Raw genomic sequence first — 16,637 nt, forward strand, 5'->3', positions numbered from 1 at the left:
ATATACACAAAAAACCAGTGAATATTGACAGTTTGTGGGTATTTATGTTTAATCTCTGTGATATTCATAGAACATTGTTATCTTGCTCAGGTTTATTTGGCACTTCAGCCTTCCCAGCGGCATGCAAAGTAGAAGTGAAGTTTAAGAATAATTTATGACAACTTAGGCAAAAAAGATATTATACTATGCTTTCTCTTTAGTGCCTTGCAATCTTTTTCTCTTGGTTCTAATGAGTACAAATGGGCAATACTTCATGCAGGGCTTTGGGGACAGGGCCGACTCTGTCAGGATCCCCAAGGAAGCCAAGAGCAAATTTGTTTCCCTTCTATAGCTTTCTGCCAGGCTGGCCCAGGGAAAGCAACAAAGCCAGCAATATAACAGTGCTTCTATTCCAAATATGTCAATAGGCTCTCAGTTCTCAGGGTGCCAACCTAACTTTATATGCTGAGGCGATGCAGAGCATCCCAAAGAAGAGGGAACAGTGACCCTGTGTCAAGAACATAATGGCTCTAACCAGCTCTAACCTCTAGGTGGGCCCCTTTCTCACTGAATTGATTTTGGAAAGCTTTACACTTCTCCTAGCTGGCCAAGTCAGACATTTTCAGCAATTTTTGACAAAGCATTCTCCTTGTTTTTCTCTCAACAAATGGCTTTTTTTCATGAAGCTTTTCTGTAAGAATATCAGCTGACATTAGTAAAAGACTTTAAAATTTGAATGATAATGATAATAGCTAGCATTTATATATAGTTTTAAGGTTAGCAAAATACCTTGTAAATATCTCATTTTATTCTCACAGCTGCCAGGGGAAGTAGTTATCATTACTAGCCCAATTTTACAAATGAGGAAACTATTACTTGCCCATGTTGTCAAAATTACCACATGAATTAATTCAAATTTTAATTCATATCTTTCTGACGCCAGGTCTAGCTCTCTGTTCATTATTCTGCACAGCTGCTATAATGCATTATATTTTCTTCTTGTTGTTGTTTAGTTGTTTTCAGTCATATCCAACTCTTCATGACCCTAGTTGGGGTTTTCTTGGCAAAGATCTTGGAATGGTTTGTCATTTCCTTCTCCATCTCATTTTAGCTCATTTTAGAGATGAGGAAACTGAAGCAAACAGAGTTAAGTGTCTTTCCCAGGGTCACACAATTAATAAGTGTCTGAAGCCAAATTTGAACTCAGGTCTTCCTGACTCCAGACCTGGCACTCTATACACTATGACACCTCACTGCTCAGTGTTTAAATAGATAGCCTCCCAACATCCTTGTGATGTACTTAATAACTAGTATTATTATCCCTACTTCACAGATAAAGAAACCAAGTTTCTATGACTTTGCCAAGGTCACATAGGTAGTTGACATTGGAGATTGTATTTCCATCCTAATTTTCCTGATTCCAGCATCCTCATTCCAACATCCTGAAGTCTCTTAATCATGTGTTTTGAGAAATTCCACAAAAGGTATGTTCGTCCTTCGTTGCAGAAGAAGGTCATGCCATCAGAGAAATAATGGCATGACTTGCACTTGACTTTGGTTTTTTTGAGTAAGGGAGGGCTGTGCAGGTCACCAGCCTCACTTCTCCCTCAGAGTCATGTGAGTCCAGTGACCAGATATTCATCAGGATGACTGGAGATTACCCAGGATGAGGCAATTGGGGTTAAGTGACTTGCCCAAGGTCACACAGCTAGTGAGTATCAAGGGTCTGAGGTGAAATTGGAACTCAGGTCCTCTTGAGTCCTGTACTGGTGCTTTATCCATTGCACCACCTAGCTGACCCTCCAGGAAAGGTAACATAGCAGAGGAGAGAGGAAATTTGTTACTTGCAAAATGACTGGTTTGAATCCCAGTTTGCTATGTGACCCTAGGAAAATAAATTCTTGTCTGTAGGCCTCAATTCCTTCAACTATCAAACGGAGGAGTGGAGCAGATTTTCTCTAATGCTTTTGCTACCTTTCTGCAATTTTGTGCTTCCATCTGATCCTATGGCTCAACTCTCATTTTCTATATACATGGTCTATACACATGACAATGTCTTTCCTTAAGTATAGTCTCACACCTCCATCTGCCACAGATAGACATTAAAAAAATAGTCTAGACGTAAAACCAGAAGCTCGCAGATGCCAGCCCCTTCCCTCCACATAGACCCTGTGATTTTATTAGCATAGGGAAATCCCCAGGAGGAAAAGTTGCATCAGTCAGAGCAAACAATTATCTGTTCTGCTATTTGAAATCTTAAAGAGCCACTATAGAACTTAAAAGTTTAATGACATTCTTATAATCACAGTTGGTACCTGGCATGATCTGAATGTAGGGCTCCTTTCATCTAAGGGCTGGCTCTTCATCCATTAACCTGCTATACCACATTCCCTTTCAACAAATCTAAGCTTGAGCTTTCTATTTGGGCCCAAGTCAGCTTATAGTTCTTTGTGTGTCTCTGTTCAGACAGGAGGCATAATAGAGCATTAATCTTGCAGTTAGGAATTTTAAAATTGTCCCTATGAATAATCTTGACACTTTTTAGCAATATGACGCTTTATAAGTTATTTAACGTTTCTCAACCACAGTTTCCTTATGTGTAAAATGTGGATAATGGCTATTGTCTCTCAACTTTGTTGTGAGGGTTAAGTGAAAAAATATGTCAAACATTTTTCAAGCCATAATGTACCACATAAGTGCTGGTTATTAATTTTGTTGCATTATTTTATAGTATGATTATTTGTATCTTATCTAAATTTTATAACTCCTATAGCATGTAGCAATATATAACTGGTGTTAAACTATCTTAAAAGTATAATAGAATATTAAAAAGCAAGTTCCTTTCCCCAGAAGAGATATAAATGATTTTTTCATCTTTTTCTTTTATTTTATCCATAAGATAATATCCTAGACATTCTCCCCTTTTACTTCCTCGGTAAAGAGCTATGAATCCTTTGAGGAGTTATATTGTTTTAAATTAACTTAAACTTTTTATCTGTAGTCCATCATAAAGGTGAACACTACTGTGACCACAAATCAAAAAGGGGGTCAACACCCATGGAATAAATTAAAAATTGTAATTCTCACTCACTTGTCCATAGAACCATTGTTTTAAAAAACTGGTGAAAAATGGAGATAATGTGCCATATGGAAATCGTGCTGAACTTAGTTAGAGCTAGCAGTAAAACTGAGTTTAAATATCCTTCAAATACTAAATGTAAGATCATAGGGGAAATGTCTTAACCTTTCAGTCTTCCTGAATATTTAAAATAGGAACAGAAATACGGGATAACCTAGATCATGGGATTATTGTGAAACAAATGAAATGATATTTGTAAATCACTTTCTAAACTTTAAGAGCTATATAACTTCAAATAATTGTTATTGTATATGGTTATTATGTAGTTTCAGTCACGACTGACTATGACCTTTTGGGGATTTTCTTGGCAAAGATACTGCATCCTTATCCATGTTATTGCATGCTATGTGAAATAATCACTGATAATCACATAGATGATTCAATTTCTCATGCATGGTCTTTATAATTTGGATGAATTTTTGAATGGAGGTAGAATGACCTCAAAGATAAAAGGATAGATAATTTTGAAGCTAAGAATCACTGGATTGCATTCCTGCTTTTAACATTTAATATCTCTTTGACAATGGGAAAGTTGCTTAACCCCTACATAATTGAAGTAATTAGCTAAATTTTATGTTAAAGACAAGTTGGGGAATTTTTGCCATAAGAAGTTCCTTATATAAATTAAATAATAGGTTTAGATACTTATTTAAACAGTGACATTTGCACAACTGTGCTTTGTAAATGAATTGCTAGATGGTGCAATGGATTGATTCTAGTTAGGAAGACTCATCATTCAGAGTTCAAATCTGGCCTCAGTCACTTAGAAGCCAGGTGACACTAGGGAATTCACTTAGCCCTATATGCTTCATTTTCCTCATATGTAAAATGAACTGAAGAAGGAAATGGCCAAGAAAATCCTAAATGAGGTCATGAAGAGTCAGACACAGCAAAGAAGCTTTGTGAAAATTAACTTGCTGAATAGTAAAAGAAAGACACTGTATCAAGAAGCCAGGGTTTTATCATCAAGTTTGTTTGGATATGTGATCTCAGTCTAATGATTACATATTCCTTGGCTTCTTTTTTTCTTTTTCTTTTTTAATGTTTATAGCTTTATCCCTACACTCTTTTATTTATAAGTCAGCAGTTCTTCCTAGTCTTCATTTTTTTTCATGCCAAGTATTAAGCATTTCCAACTATTTTCTCAAATATTTTTTTTCTTTAGCAGTTAACCAAAAAAATTGAGAATGTTGAATATTCCTAAACTTTAAAAGTCTTTAATACATTAATCATTGTAGTTGAATACATGGAGTAAAAAAAATAATTTAGTTGTAACTCAACTTTATGTATTGTCTACCTGCTACTTCTACAATGCAATCCTGGATTGTAAAACTTCGTGTGTGTTGTCTTAATTTCTACTGCATGAGGAGGGAGAGATCATCAAGCAAATCTTTAACCATCATGGGGAAAACGTTGAAAGTCCATGCTTTTCCCTCAAGGTTCAATTGTTATCTTTTATCCACTGCTCAATCCATTTCATTATCTGATCTAAATTATTCTCTCCTTCTTCTGGCACATTGCTGGGCAGCCAGTGTATTATTTATGGAGGAAGCTATGACTTCTTCATAAAGAATTAGGAAAATTTCACACTGAATATGATTCTGTAGTTTCTTCATACTTCACCCCCTCTTTTCAAGCCTTGTATATAGTACAGAATCATCTATTTGAAGCACAAAAACTATATGAATTCATTGCACAGGGAAGAAGTCACAGGCATGATAATAAACAATAACTCCACCTTCTTTCATTTCATTTTCTAACTCATCAACTACTCCGTCTTCATCCAAAATGGGACATTCATATTCTTCATCTAAGCCGTCATATAACTGTTCTTCTTGTGCTAAATCACCCACATTAGTGTATGTCAGTCCTGTTCTTGATGCAAGTTTTTTTTACCTTGTATGTTTCTTCCAACCCCTAGTGTACTCATCATCAGGATGTTAAGCAGCCTCATGGTTGCAGTGGCACCAGCTCTGCCCTGGTTGAATGCTCTCCATGAGAGAGCAACAGGAAGAAAGGGGTATGCAGGAGCCCAGGGAGTGAATACAGGGTCTGCCCTTCTTTTTTATTGATGGTCCTTCCATCTCTCAAATTTCGTGATGCTGAATGACCACATCCAACCACTTCTTTGCTTAACAATATACATGACCTTTGTTTAAAAACAAACAAACAAAATTTCTTTCCCTCCCTCAAGGAATAGGCAGAAAAAGGGTAAAAATGTTCTATACTCCAATACTAACTAATGCCTTCTTTATTACTCTCAAATATACTCCCAGAAACATCACTGCTTTTATCCTATTTCTTGGCCTCTGGGTAACTCAAAGAGTATATAGAGCCTTGTGGCAATAAAGACCCAGGGGTTGACCCCTCCCACCAATATCAACAATTCTGGGGCATTAGCCTAGAAGTAAGGAAAATTTAGTGGAAAGGCTCAACTATAAATGTATTTCTAAGAACTCATATGAAGCCGCTTCAGATTTTCATTAATAGAGACCTTTTGAATGGGTTCCTTAATTAAAAAAATATATTCCATTTGATATAATATAGCATTGTATAGTGGTGCATAGTTAATAAAAGTTAATATTTATATGACATTTAAAGATTTTCAAAGGACTTTATTCTTACATGTTAGAATAATGACCTCAGGGTCCAATTTGTAGCATCAGATGACAAGGAAAATCACCTTAAAACTAAACAAAATTGACATTTTACTGTCTATGTGCAAGGCACTATGCTAGATTCCAAGAATTCATATGGAGTCATTTCAGTATTTAGTAATAGAGCCCCTTTGAACTGATTGTTTAAATAAAATATATTCCATTTGATATTCAGTATTATATAGTATCTTTCAGCATCATATAGGAAGGTATAATTAATAATTGCTAAATTTTATATAGCACTTAAAAGTTCACAAAGGATTCACACATATCAACTCATTTCATTCTTACAACAACCCTATAGAGTAGACACTGTTTTTATTCCCATTTTACTGATGAGGAGAGTGAGGCTGAGAGAGGTCAAATTACTTGAACAGGGTCATATAGTAAGTTTCTGAGACAGGATTTAGGTTCAAGTCTTCTTGACTCTGTCTGCTTCACCCCATCTCCAGCAGCATAGTTGTATAGTGGTAGAAGTATTTTATGTGTTCCTCTCCTCACTTGTGCTCCCCTGTTGGGATTGGAAGCTCAATTCCGTGTGGACAGTCTCAGGCGGGTAAAGGTGGGAGCTTCTAAATCTTAGAGCTCTCACGAGACCCCCCCAGGAAACGGCAGGGAATCGAGGTGAACCGAGCTATCTCGAGTAATTCCGCCTCTTCCCGTGAGAAACGTGATGGGAGAGAGATCTCCCTGCCCTCGAGATTGTCCCTTATCTGGGCACACCTAGTTACCTAACAGCACGGTGTTCAGATGCAAACTATGCGGTTGAAGGTTAAGTAGGATTGAGGAAGCCTGAAAGCTCTCTTAGCACGTGAGGAGCCAAAGAGGACACAAGGCTCCGCTTTTCTTCTTCTCCTTCTCTCCCCTCCCCGCTTGTACTTCTACTTCCAATCTCTTATTGTAAGATCTTTGCCTCCTTGGGAGATTCTTCTATCCCTCCTAAGGAAGAAATCCCCTGCACTTGTAACCGAGACCCTGAAATAAAGCTCAACCCTTGTTCGACTCTGGAACGTCCTTTCTCTCATACGAGCATCCGGTTTGGCCAACCGAAGACCTCGGGAGGTGAGGTAAGAAAGACTCGGGTAGCCCACAGGCCTCTAGGCCTGGCACTCCCCTTCATAAAAGAATGGAAAGTATTTTGCAAGAGTGCTGATATTGTTTTCTTTTAGTTCATTCTTGCCTCCTCCTAAATATAACACATAGTAAACATTTAATAAATGTGTTTGATTAAAGGGATGAATAAATGAGGTGGAATTCAAAATGAGCATACTGTGATATCTGTGGAAAAAGTCCTGCAAGCATTCAAAAGTAGCTTTAATTTTAGAATGCATGTAAATAAAATCTCTAATTTTAGGAATCCATATTTATTGACCTTGAAATCTACCCTCAAGTTAATTTCATTTGTTCACATCAGGGAAATTGCATTCTTCTACTTAATGACACAGTATTTTCCAAGAACATCATTTTACAAAGAGTGATATAATGTTAGAGAGAAAACCAAAGGCAACACATCATTTTCTTTGAAACTGAAGCAACTCATTATTTAATCATGCTTTAAACATTTTCTATGAATCATCAGTGTAAAGTTGATTATATTTTAAAATTCAACTCAAAGAAAGTTGTCACCAAAATCACGTTATTCCAAGTTGAAGAATCATTATTACCATGCTTTTCTTCTCCCTTTAATAGTGGTAATACAAACATGAAAATATGTGAATTTAAATAAAACCTGGAAGTCAATGCTTTTGTTAATCAGTTTTCCCTCTATTTCTCTTCTCTTCTTTAATTCATGACAAAAATGAGCATTTCAGTAGTGTTCAAATTGAACTGAATTGTATTTGAAAGTTACTTATATGTTGTCCCTTTTTAATCATAATTTTACCTTTATTTAGCTTGGGAGCAGAATGGAAAGAATACTCTTGAACAGAAGAAATTTGTCTGCTGCAGAAGACAGTAGCCGTACACAATGCCACAAGATGGCAGCATTTCAGAAAATGACTAGTTAAACAGGTACACATTTTTTTCATAGCCCTGTTGGCAAAGCAGGTTTTTTTTTTTTTCCATTTATAATGACTAATTAGAGAGATTTTTATGAGTAACTATGGTTTTGCCATCCGTGGATGGGAATGATATTAGTGTAAAATGATATGGGATTTAGGAAGGTAATAATGATTAGATCATAAAACTTAGAGATAGAAAGAACCTTAGAGACTCCCTAATTCAATATCCCCTTTTACAAGTAAGCAAACTAAGACTCAGAGGGGTTAAATGACTTGCTCAAGGTCAAATGGGTAGCACAGCTGGGATGTAATCACAGGTCTTCTGTCCAAATATATACAGCTCATATTTTGTTCAGATTAAAATAATCCTATCTCTCCTTTGTATGTATTATCAATTTTTGAATAATAAAGAATCCATTATAAATAATATTAAAACAGTACTTTTTTAAAAAAAGAAGTCAACAATGGGAGAGTCACTGGTGTTTATCATCTTCAGTACTGGATGTTCAAATGAATAAATGGAGATAATTCCTCTTTGACTCTGGAAGTATGTCAGTATCTTGTAGCTTTTGTTAAAATTTTTTTAAAAAAACTTTTGTTCATTAATTCATCTAGTGTAAAAGACTTATTAAGAGCTTACTATTTCCAAAGTCTATATTAGCAATTGTGAAGATAGCAAAGATAAAAGAAATTAATAAGTCAATCTACTCTATACCAGAGGTAAATAAGTATATACAAAATGGTCAGGTAACACAAATAAGGAATTGCAAGAACAGAGAGCTTTAAAGATAGGTAGGTTTTAATGGGAAGAGATAATAGGAAGAATATTCCTAGACGAAGGTATAGTATGAAATAAACAAAGCTTTGATATTGGAATTGTCAAGTCCTATATGAGAAATGACAAGTAGAAAATTGAGGTTTGGGTGTATGTGCATGAAGTGTGAAAGCTACAACTAAAGTGTAGATTGAGGAACTATGGATTCTAGGCTAAATAGAATGAACTTTATCTAGTACCTAGCAATGAGCCACCAAAAGGTGGATTTTTATTTTATTTTATTGCATAGAGAATGATATTATCAAGAGTTTTTGAGAACGGGCACCTGGGAGAATATCAACATTATTAGTAGAGAATGGGAAATGAGAAAGACAAGTAGGATTTAGGAATAAATGATGAATTCAGTTTTACACTTATAGAGCTTAGGTAAAGGTATCCATTAAAGATTTGGCATGTTGGTCTTGAGCTTAAGATAGAAATCAGGGCTAGAAATGTGCATTTGGCATTCAGGGAGTTGGAAGTAACAATAGATGCTGTATGAATGCATGAATTAACCAATACAAAAGACAATGAAAAAAGGGAGAAGGGCCAAGAAGAATTTCAGAAAATGTCTACTTTGGTAATATGGAAGAAGAATAAGAAAACAGAGAAATGGTCACTAGAGAGATAAGAACAAAAGTAACTATATATATAAAATACATATATATATATATATATATATATATATATATATATATATATATATATATATATATATATATACATAAAAGCATAGGGAGTAGAGAAGAACAGGGTAATGAATTACTAATTAATTTATGAAATTATGAAATGGTGCAGGCATACTCAGTTCATTGGGTACTCTGTGCAAACAGCACAGAATGTATAGAGGCAAACAACAAAAAGAAACAGATGGCATGAGTATGAATGGGATGGTGAAGGAAGGGAAGTAGTAGTTGGAAGAGGATAGGGAGGGTGAGAGGCACAGAGATATACTCACATAACCATAGATTAAAGTTGGAAGCCTTCAGCAGCATGGACCCAATGGAGATGAAAGAGGGCTTTGTGTGAAAGAGTTTGAGGCCTAAATTGTATATTTTTTGGGGGGAGTGACAGACTGACTCTTGGCACCTTGGAGTTAGTTCATTAACATATCCAAATCATCTCAGAGTTGTGAGTAAATCTTTAAAGTTAACATATCTCCACCATCTCAAAGTTATTACTAACATTTGAATTTCTTCTTGTCTTATTATAGATACTCATAGATCTGTAACATATCTGAGATTTACGTAGCATAGGACCAAAAAGCTCTAACAGGAAGACCTGCATGGCTGACCCTGGTTTAACACATGTTACCGATCTTTGGGATGGTTTGTACATAATTGTACATTTGTACATAATTTCTAGGTTCCCCATTGAGATCTTACTTCCTGCTCTTGCTCTTTTATACTGGCAACTTACAAACTTATTATTTACTAATGAGAAGGGTGGTAGTGATGAAGAGGACCAGAAAAAGATATAATTTTAGCACAGGCAAGGTAGTCAACAGTGCCAAGTCTCTGCCACATAGATATCTAGTTAAATGAGCCCTGAGAAAATGTCATTGAATCTGCTCTTAAGGTACATTGAGAAAATGCAATTTCAGTAGAGTAAGTGGACAACAGCCAGATGCAACAAATTGGAAAGTTAGGGGTAATTAAGAAGGTGAATGCAGTGAGGATGGATGAGCTGTGAAAGTATTTGGCAGCGAAAGTGAAATACATTAGTAGGTTAAGGAAATGGTAACACAAAAATGATGTTTGAAGGATGGAGAATAACTGAATATATATTTTTTAAGAAAAGGGAAAGAATCAATGAAAAGTTAAAGATCAAAAGTGCAGAAGAAAACAATAGAGTAGGATTCTGTATAAGATTTTCAGGAAAGGAATAAAATGCAGATATGTAGGAAGTAACCTTTAGAAGGACAGAGAATTTTCCCGTTCTGAAAAGAGGGAAAGAAGAGAAGACAAGTAAAAACACATTTGATCTTAGAGTTGAGAAGGGGAATTAAGAATATCATATGATGATAACTTTTTCCCATAAATAAGTAGAGTTCATCTGTTAACTCTATGAAATAAGAGGATTGATGAATTTGGACTAGAAAACTGTAAGGGGCACTGACCACCACACCATTTGGGATGCCACACTGACGTACAGACATCAGGTAAACTGAGTCCGGTGCAGGGAAGGGTGAACAAGATGGCATTGGAAGGGACGGCCCCACCCCTGGTTTGTTTTTGTTACTATAGTTCCAGCTTGTGTTCATTACTATAGTTTCAGGTTTGTTTGTGTGTGTTACCATGGTTCATTGGGCTGGCTGGCAGAAACTATATAATCAAAATGCTTGCTTGAATAAATTGGAGTTGCTTCATGACCTGCTCTCCCACCTCATTCTTTTACTCGTGAGCTCCACAGGAGGACGAGCAGCCTGCTGGTCAGGCATAAGACTTCTTCCTCTCAGTGTGCTATGCCGACACCATAGCAGAAAACAGTGGAGAAAGTTTGGAATAAGTATTTTTGGAGTGATAGTGACAAATTACAGGACAATCAAATGTCAGTGAAGTGCTATGTCATTGATTCTTTAAAAAATTAAGTGGTTCAGCTCCATCTTTGATTTTTTTCTCCATTAGAAAGTAAATTCCTTGAGGGCAGGGACTATCTTCATTTTTATATTTGTATTTCTAGTACTAACCATTGTGTTTGGCACATAATAAGTTATTAATAAAGAAATGTCACCCACATATTATAATTGCTAGATTGACATTTTTAACATGATTTGAGGGTTAGACTAACCTCTAAGGTCCCTTTCAGATCAAAATACCCACTCTATGACCATACTGATTTTCAATGTATCATCATTCAATTTTATTGTATTTGACTCAAGCCAATGATTTAACCCATCAAGTATTTTTATAAACCTGACTCTGCCATCCACCAGATTAGTGTCCCTTCTAGTATTACGCCATTTTCAAATTTATCTAGTATACCTTATACAGTTTTATCCAAGTCATTGCAGAAATAGAACATTACAAAGAAAAGGAAAGATCCTTGGCTCACTTGGGTAAATACCTTCCCCTAAGCTGACATGAAGCCATTAATGATTGATGGAGCTTATAGTAAAAAACAAGACATCCATTATACTTTGGAATTAATGATTCAACCAGTTCTAAACCTACCTAAAGGAACTATCATTTAGTTCGCTTCTCTCCATCTTTACCAGACTAAAGCAATAGGCTCCTATCCCTCACCTTGTTCCTTATACTTTCATAATCACACTAAACATAGTTATTCCTGTATATGCTTAAAACGTGTAAGATCTTGACTTAACTTTGACTCCTATTTAGCCACAACTTAGTAATTATGAGCCTTTTCTAACTTCTAATAGTTACACAACATACTCTGATATGCTATATATAGTTTTGCTAATTGTAGGTAATATGCCAGACACATGAACTTAGCCCTATGCCTATATTTTGAGTTCTTTGAGAAATAAAGTGATATCTGAGCATTGATAGGACTACTACTACTATGAGTTATGTTTAAATTACCAAATTACAGAATGTGAAGGCTAGAAGGAATCTTAGGGGTCATGTAACTCAGCTCCCTTTTCCCATAGACAGAGATCTATTAACTCATGTTTCCTCTATCTCTGAGTTTCATTCTATAACAAGGTCATTTTAAGGTCAATTTAATTGTTTTGATTTTTAGGTTGTTCTTAGATTTCAAATAGATTTTCATTTATGTGTTTTGGAAGTAGAGAGCAGATTTGAGGAGGGGTAATTGAAATGCCTTTAGAGTTTTTCTGTTTGTTTTTTATAATGTATATGACATATGACTTCACAACAAATACTTCCATACAAAGATTTTTATTTGTCTTGACAAATTAGAAGGTAAATGATTTAGTTCTGTTCAAATCTATGAATTTTTGGAAGTCTTTTCTTTGTCAATACGCTTTCTACAGACATCTACCCAAGAATTTTCCAGAAAGGATAATCTCAGGGTCCTCTTTATGGTTCTCATACCTTAGAGAAAGGATAAGGTGAAATCAAGATGGTGGAGTTCAAGCAGTAACTCAGCCAAACTCTCAACATTCCTCTCCAAACAACTTTAAAATAATGACTCAAATCAAATTTTGTAGTGGTAGAATCAATAAAAGGTCAAAATATGACATTTTTTTAAAGTAAGATAATTTAGGAGATTTGCAGGAGAGGTCTGTCTCACTAGGGAAGGGGCTGGCTTAGAGCATATGTAGTGGTAGAACAAGCCATGTCTCTTGGAGGCAGCTGGAACAGCAGGAGAAACTTTGGACATCTCAGCACAGAAAGAGTAAGGTAGTTAGACAATTGGTCAGAAGGAGATTACAGGGGACATTTTGCTAGCACTGGGTGTAGCTGGTGCTGACTGACAACTCTATTGCCCATAAGCAGCTTTCTTTCATAGATCCATGGTAGAAAGGAATGCTTGTCATCTGAGACAAGGAGTCAGGGCCTTTATTACAGTTCCAAGGTTAATAGAAACATTAGTATTTTTGCCTACAGGGGACCAAAGGCCTTTCTGTGTAAAGATCAGAGTGCACACCAGGAGAGTAGGGACCACACCTCTCTTCAGATCACATCATCTTGGAAGTACCAAAAACTGGTAGACACCCAAAACTAGCTCTCAAAATAGTAGCATGAAAAAGTTTGAAGCTTAGGATACTGCCTCCACACTCCAAGGAGAACAGAGCCCAACTTTAACATGAAGTTCATATAGCTCCGAAAAACATTGACAAATAACCAAAAAAATCCTACTCTAGTGGCAGGGAAGACCAAGATATAAACTCAGAAGAAGATAATAATGTAGAAAACAACTACAAACAAAGCAAATAAGAAAAAATGCTGACTGCATGCAAGTCTAACAAGAATTTTTGGAAAAGTTAAAAAAATAGAGTCGTAGAGGGAAAATAGGAAAAAAAATTCAGTGACATATAACAATTATGGAAAGAAAATTAACAACTTGGCAAAAGATGCACACCAAATAATAAATAAGTAAATAAGTAATAAATAAGTAAACATCAATTAAAAAAACAGAATTAGCCAAATGATAGAAGATACATAAAAATTTCTGAAGAAAAGAACTCCTTCAAAACCAAAATTGGCCAAATGGAAGGAGAAAAAGAATAGCTGATGGAAGAAAATAATTCCTTAAAAATTACAATTGGGTAAGCAGATGCTAAAGCTCCACAACACACCAAGAAACAATAAAACAAAGTCCAAAGAATGAAAAATAGAAGAAAATGTAAGATGTCTCATTGAAAAAAACAATTCACCTGAAAAATAGGTCAAGGAGAGATATGTTAAGAATTATTAAACTACTTGAAAGTCATGATCAATAAAAGTCTAAACATTATATTTCAAGAAATTATCACAGAAAACTTCCCTGATGTTCTAGAACCAGAGGGTAAAATAGAAATTGAAAGAATCTACTGAACATCATCTGAAAAAGATCCCAAAATTTAAACTGTCAGAAAATTATAGCCAAATTCCAGAGCTCCCAGTCCAAAGGCAAAATTCTTTTATCAGCAAAAAATTCCTTTCAAATACTGTGAAACTCCAGTCAGGATAACACAAGATTTACCCACTACTACATTAAAGTAGAGGAGGGTTTAGAAGATGTTATTCTAAAAGGAAAAAGAGCTGAGATTACAACCAAGAACAACCTACCCAGAAAAATCAAGTATGATTCCTCAGAGGAAAAATGGATATTTAATGAAATAGAGGGATTTCAAGCATTCCTGATGGAAAGATCAGCACTGAATAGTAAATTTGAGGTTCAAACACACAATTTAAGTAAAGCATTAAAATCAAAAGAAAGCTAAACTGTTTACATTTCTCTATGGGAAAATGATAGATGTAATTCCTAAAAACTTTATTATTATTTGGGCAATTAAAAGATGTATACATAAACTGAGGAAATGAATATGAGTCAGTTATGTCCGAATTATCTCTTTTAAAATGAAGGGATGAGAAAGAGTGATACACTGGGAGAAAAGTGAAGGAACAGGTAGAATGGGAAAAATTTCTCACATAATACAGGTGTATAAGAAAGAGTTTTTAAAATAGAGAAGAAAATGAGGGTGTGGCAGGAAATGCTTGAACCTCATAGGAATTGGAATTGGTTGAGAGAAGGAAGAATATATGTATATATGTATGTATGTGTGTATATATGTATGTATGTGTGTGTGTGTTTGTGTGTGTACTCAGTTGGGTATAGAAATCTATCTTACATAATAGGGAAATAAGAAAGGTAAGGGATGAGATAAATGGAGGAAGGAATGATAAAGGAGAGAGCAGATTAAAGGGCAGTTTTTGGAAGCAAAATTGACTTATAAGAAGATACAAGAAAAAGAGGTAGAGGAAGAAGGAAAATGACAAAGGGAGGAAGGGAGAATGAGAGAGAAAAAGAGAAAGTAAAATCAAGAGAGAGGCAGAGAGAGAAGCTAAACAGAAGAAAATAGGATAGGAGGAAATACTCAGTTAATAATCATAACTCTAAATGTGAACTCACCCATAAAACAGAAGTGGAGAGCTGAATGGATTTGAAAGTAGAATTCAACAATATGTTTTGTTTTGTTTTATTTTTTTACAAGATGCTCTTGAATCAGCAAGGTACATACAAGAGTTAAAATAAAGTACTGGAACAGAAACTACTATGATTCCACTGAAATAGAAAAGGCAGGGGTAGGAAGCAAGATCTCATACAAATCAACAGCAAAAATAGATAATTAAAAGAGATAATGAGGAAAACTACATTTGCTAAAATGTGTCATAGACAATGAAGTAATAGAAATTACATCAAGTTTCTCTGATACAGGCCTCATTTATCAAATATACAGGAAACTGAGTCATACATCTATGTATGTATACATGCGCACACATGCACACATACATATATATGTATATATATATATATATATATATATATATATATATATATATGTGTGTGTGTGTATATATATATATATTTATTTTTTTGGAGCCATTCTACAATTGAGAAATGGTCAAAAGATGTGAAGAGTTTTCAGATGAAAAAATTAATTCTATCTATAGTCACTAGAAAAAAATGCTCTAAACAACTATTGGTTAGAAAAATGGGAATTAAAATAACTCCGAGGTACCACCTTGCAGTTATTCTAGATATAGGTACAACCCCTTCTGATCTGTGTTCTATTGTCCCTCTACTCAAAGAACCTCAGAAACTTATGATATAGAATAACTCTTGCTATAATCTTTTCCTCAGTTTTATGCTGCCACTGTGGACTCATGCACCTTTCCCAGATGGCATCTGCATCCTTACAGTATAGATCTTCAGTGCCCTTGAGCCATTTAAAACCCTAGAACACCAAGGTCTCAAAAAGAGATAGACAGACAGACAGACAGACAGACAGACAGACAGACAGACAGACAGACAGACAGATAGATAGATAGATAGATAGATAGATAGATAGATAGATAGATAGACAGACAGATAGATGGATAGATGTGCATCTGTGTGTGTATGCACATTACAAAGAAAGTGATGCTCAAATCAGAGCAGTTAAGATGAAGGGAGGTAGGAGGTGCAGTAAGTAGTGTAAGTGGGACCCTCCAACCTACACAATTGAGACTCAGAAGGACAAGAGTTGCTGGGTCTTAGAGAAAAAACAGATAAACTATTTTTCTTGTTTTTTAATGAGTGTTTTTTGTCTCTATGTCTTTGTAAAGGATGTCCCTTTATGGCTGGAATGTGCTCCCTCCTCTCCTCTGCCTCTTAAAATCCTTCCCTTCCTTCAAACTTTTGCTTAAGTGCTGCCTTCTAAATGAGCCCTGTCTTGACTTCTAGCTAATAGTATCTCCATGGCCTTATGGAAGTTACTTGGATAACTGGATTTCCAATCAAGCAACATGTATTTTGCATGTGACTAGCATATAGGAGGAAATATGACTCCAGTGTCAGAGAAAATGATATGCTATTTACCTGCATAAGATATAGAGTTGGTACCAAAACATGTTAGGATACTCTCTCAGTTACTG

General features: G+C 35.4%; 1 protein-coding gene and 1 pseudogene across 1 annotated transcript in view; both read right to left on the bottom strand.

The window, feature by feature from the left end:
• The window catches only part of CSMD1 (CUB and Sushi multiple domains 1), a 2,598,423-nt gene that overhangs the window by 1,650,595 nt on the left and 931,191 nt on the right, over positions 1-16,637 (bottom strand). The gene's annotated exons all lie outside the window — the stretch shown is intronic.
• Positions 4,384-8,188, bottom strand: LOC140520435 (adenylate kinase isoenzyme 6 pseudogene; annotated as a pseudogene).

This window comes from Notamacropus eugenii, chromosome 1, assembly GCF_028372415.1.
Source record: "Notamacropus eugenii isolate mMacEug1 chromosome 1, mMacEug1.pri_v2, whole genome shotgun sequence".
Classification (NCBI taxonomy): Eukaryota; Metazoa; Chordata; class Mammalia; order Diprotodontia; family Macropodidae; genus Notamacropus; species Notamacropus eugenii.